The sequence below is a fragment of the Rhagoletis pomonella genome, unplaced genomic scaffold, assembly GCF_013731165.1.
Source record: "Rhagoletis pomonella isolate Grant_MI unplaced genomic scaffold, Rhpom_1.0 Rhpom_scaffold_06704, whole genome shotgun sequence".
Lineage (NCBI taxonomy): Eukaryota > Metazoa > Arthropoda > Insecta > Diptera > Tephritidae > Rhagoletis > Rhagoletis pomonella.
In genome coordinates, this window is record NW_023465235.1 from 3,005 (window position 1) to 7,243 (window position 4,239).

The 4,239-nt window shown below is 36.4% G+C and overlaps 1 long non-coding RNA gene across 2 annotated transcripts; it reads right to left on the bottom strand.

Moving 5' to 3' along the window:
- Nucleotides 1–1,394: 1,394 nt before the first annotated feature.
- LOC118755582 lies at nucleotides 1,395–3,954 on the bottom strand. Of its 2 annotated transcripts, XR_004995028.1 has the most exons (3): nucleotides 3,805–3,954; nucleotides 3,613–3,749; nucleotides 1,622–1,763 (listed from the first exon to the last, which is right to left on the bottom strand). It is a non-coding gene; the product is annotated as an uncharacterized LOC118755582 (long non-coding RNA). The 2 variants fall into 2 exon arrangements; XR_004995027.1 differs by lacking the exons at nucleotides 1,622–1,763; nucleotides 3,613–3,749 and adding an exon at nucleotides 1,395–1,615.
- Between the last annotated feature and the right edge of the window lie 285 nt (nucleotides 3,955–4,239).

The window sequence follows — 4,239 nt, forward strand, 5'->3', positions numbered from 1 at the left end:
AGGAATTGTAATTTTCAATTTTTTTAAATTTGTTTGAGCAAAATCGGACTAGTGGTTCTCGAGTTATGTCAAAAAAAAAGACCACCAAAGGTGACAATTTCCCCTATATGATAGTTACTAACTTCAAATCGATATATCTCGATTCCTAGACATGACCCAGCGAAACGCCGGGACACGTATAACTTCTTTTTTACCGATATAACTTTCCCCGGTAGTTTGAACCCTTCCCGATCACTGACCCCTACCATTTGTCTCACAGTGTAATGAATGATCTCCAATTGAAATTTACAAAGAGCGATCCATTTGAATGGGAAGATGAAATTAAATCCGTTTTACAATTCGAATAAAGCTACATCACAATTTTATAATTGGAATGATTTAGATAAATTCTCAAATAATAAGTCAATTTCAAGCTTACTCTCTTAAAGTAAATAAACAGACAGCATAAACAGACAGCAACGTTGATTCGGATCAACTCGTTAATTCGGAATTATCTCAGGAATTAACTGCAGTTGATCCGGATAGGAATCCAATTTAAAATGAATAAGAACTTATTTCGGTGACTGCATTACCGACGACAGGGTGGATGTCTATGCTAGTTTTGCAGCTTCTGTGTGTTCTACGCTAACTGAGCAAATAAAGCAACCGATTCCTTCATCCGCGGTAGCCGAGTGGTGAGAGCTGCGTACTACAAGCCTGTAGGTCCCAGGTTCGATCCTCGGTTGGAGCGATTGCACAAAAAAATTTTGTTTTTATTATTTCTTTTATTTTTCTAAATTTTATTTGATTTATATATTTAATTGTTTTTTAATTTTATTTTCTTTGTTTTATTTTATTTCACATTTTTTATTTTATTATTAGTTAATTTAAATTTTTAGAGCTTAATGTTACTAAAAAGTAAAAAAAACTAACTAAAAACAACCTAAAAAAATATAGAAGTTATAAAAGAATCAATAAAAAAAATTAACTGAATATTCTACTGGCCGTGAGATTCGAACCTACGACCTCGCGACTCGTTAATCCGCATTACTGCCGTCTGTCAAGGCACAATTTTGATCAGATCAATTGCGGCGTTAATCCGGATCAACGGTGCCGTCTGTCTATGCTTTTAGTGCATAACATTTAGATACGTGTTTGTATGTTTCACAGCATGCTTCACATCACTGCGGTTGTTCTGGCTATTTCACACAATTAGCAAGAAAATTTTACCTTATTCTTTTGCGTAAACATGCAATGAAAGTAAAAATTACATAAACGGATGATCAAACTTGACATTATTTAATAAAAATGTCATTCGATAAATTGATACATTTTCACACTCGTTTTGCTATGTCGTAAAACTAAGGTAAAACTACTTAGTAGAAGTCTGAAATGCGTCTATGAATAGAAGGGAATTTTAAGTTGGTACTTAAATTTAAGTTGCATCTTTATTAGTTTCGTCTTAGTAGCTGGACTATGAATACGCGCCAATGTGTTTAAGATAACATTCAGATAATAATAATAGATTGGCGCTTACGCAATATGTTAGTGTTTAGCCGAGCTTCTTCTCCAATTTGCGGCGTACGCCTTTGTGTTGTCACAGAAAACGGAAGGACTAACAGTTTTACGCTGACTCCTATCGGCGATTGTATTTTTATAAGAGGCTGTTTTTTCATGGCAGAAATACACTCGGAGGTCTGCCATTGTCACGCGTTAATACAGGGTGACAAGGAATAACGGCGACAAACTTCAACGAGGTCGTACTCGTGAATGCACCAACATAACTGTAAAATTTAGATCACGTTGAATTCTCTACTTAATCTAGTTATCAGTCATTTAGTTATCAGTATTCATTACGCTAGCTAATTAAAAGTTTTGAAATGTCGAACAAAAGAAGTGCTATTTTGGAACTGCATCGCCAAGAAATGCGACAATGTGAAATTGTTCGGTTGCTCAACGTTCCTCGCCAAACTGTTTCCAAAGCAATCCAGTGGTTCAATGAACTTGGCCATGAAGGTGATCGCCCGGGACGTGGAAGAAAACGAACTGTCAATACACCAAGGATCCGCCAGATAATTAAAAAGCGAAATTCAAGGCTTTCAATGAGAAAAATTCCCCGCGAAACTGGTATTGGTCGTGAAACTGTTCGTCAAATTGCGAAAAAGGAACTTCACATTAAGCCGTACAAAATCCCAAGAGCGCAGTTGCTTACGGAAGAAAACAAAAAAGTACGGCTGGAAAGATGTCGACAACTCTTGCGTCGTGCCGCAAATGCTCGCTGGGAAAAATTCTTTTCACTGATGAGAAACTGTGTACCATTGAGCAAGTCGTCGAGCACCGCTAAAATCTCAAATCTGTGATGGTTTGGGCTGGAATTTGTTTATCCGGCAAAACACCTCTGATTTTTGTGGATCAGGGAATTAAAATCAACAGGGAAGTTTTCCGTCGTAACATTTTGGGGGCTGTGGTACTTCCTTGGGCCCAAGAGCATTTTGGCGAACAGGAATGGACATTCCAACAGGACTCGGCTGCTGCTCACAGGACATCAGAAGTTCAAGACTGGTGCAAGGACAATTTTCCGAACGTTATCACAGCTGCAGAATGGCCACCGTACTCACCAGATCCTTATCCCATGGATACGGTGACCATATTTATGAGAGCCGAATACGGGACAAAAATAATTTTGCAAATTCTTTCCACCACAGCTTACAGATCTGAAAGCCTCCTTCAATGAGCCTAGATGTATTAGCCCTGAAACAGCATCCTTTTAGTAAAATCAAAAATTTGTAGGATAATTTTCTCGAGATTTTTACCCCGAAAAATTTGTTTAAAAAATTCGTTAAATTTTAGTATAATAAAGCGCAATATTAAGTCGCTAAGGCTTGCCATTAGTTTTTGGCAATTTTTGTTGACGGTGTTGCGTATTTTTTCGTACAGAGTAAGTGAGATATTGCAGAATTAATTTTTATAGTTTTTTGGCACAAAGTTGGTAATTTGATATTATATGATTTTTGTTAGGAAAAGAGCTTTACTTTCATAAATAATAAATTTTAAATAAACTAAGGAAAATATCCAAAACTTACTAAAATGTCGAGTGCTAATTTTTATTTTAGTCACTGTATGTTATCCTCGATTCGAATCACAGGCATTCAGATTAGAAAATAATAACTGTTTATGGAGAAAATTACGATCACATACCAACATCACTTAAAACTCGTTCATAGACATGCCATTTTAATGAGCTCTTAAGTGGGCGAAATACCAAATACGGGACATTAAAAGAAATACAGAACATTTAGCGTCTCGTATAAAATAAATAAATTAACAGGACAATGGGTAATAAAAGAGGACTGTCCCGTATAATACAGGACGGATGGTCACCGTACCCATGGATTACAGCATTTGGTCAATTTTGGAGACCAGAGCTTGTGCTAAGCCACGCAAAAGTTTGGACTCCCTAAAGCAATCACTGCGCCGTGAACGGGATCTTATTTCGCTAGAGGAGCTGCGTCGTTTTAAACACAAATTAGTAATGCCTAGTACTATTGTAATTATACATAAGTTGTTTCTTTAAATTTTTCTAAAATTATAGAAAAATATGCAAAAATGCTTGTCCCCGTTATTTATTGTCACCCTGTATGTTGTATTTCGCTGCCAACGCCGCTGCGCACGTTCGGCAAAGCGAATCAAAGGAATAAGACTGCGCTGCAAGACACACTTCGCAATATGTGATACTGTGAGTTCGCCCGCCACTGCTTCAGATACATATTCTATGAAAGTATTAGTATCTGTGCTTAAGCAATTAGAAATGAATGTAAGTTTTACCCTGATATGCGGATTTATAAGTATTCTTGCTAGTTCTCTTGATTCCAAACGGCGTGAAGGCGAGCACTTTCTAATAATATCGTCGCAAATTTGTTTATTATTTAAATATATGGGTTGTATTGCGTCAGCTGTTGCCTGAAAAAGAAGAAAACAAATTCTTTACATTAAAATGGTTGTGAAACCTTTTCGAAAAACATTTCATCACACACTTTTTATAACCACATTACAAAGAATACTTATTCAACTCTAGCCAATAACAACTTTATCCTACAGGCTTAGAAACGATATAGCCGCTCGTTGTATATACATTTTAGACTATTCCCATGCTTGAAATTGGGCGGAAGCATATTATTTTGGAAGCCTTGTAATAATAAAATCTCTGGTGGTTTTGGATTATTTAATTTAAAATGTTCTTCCAACTCAGTGTGTCATGAA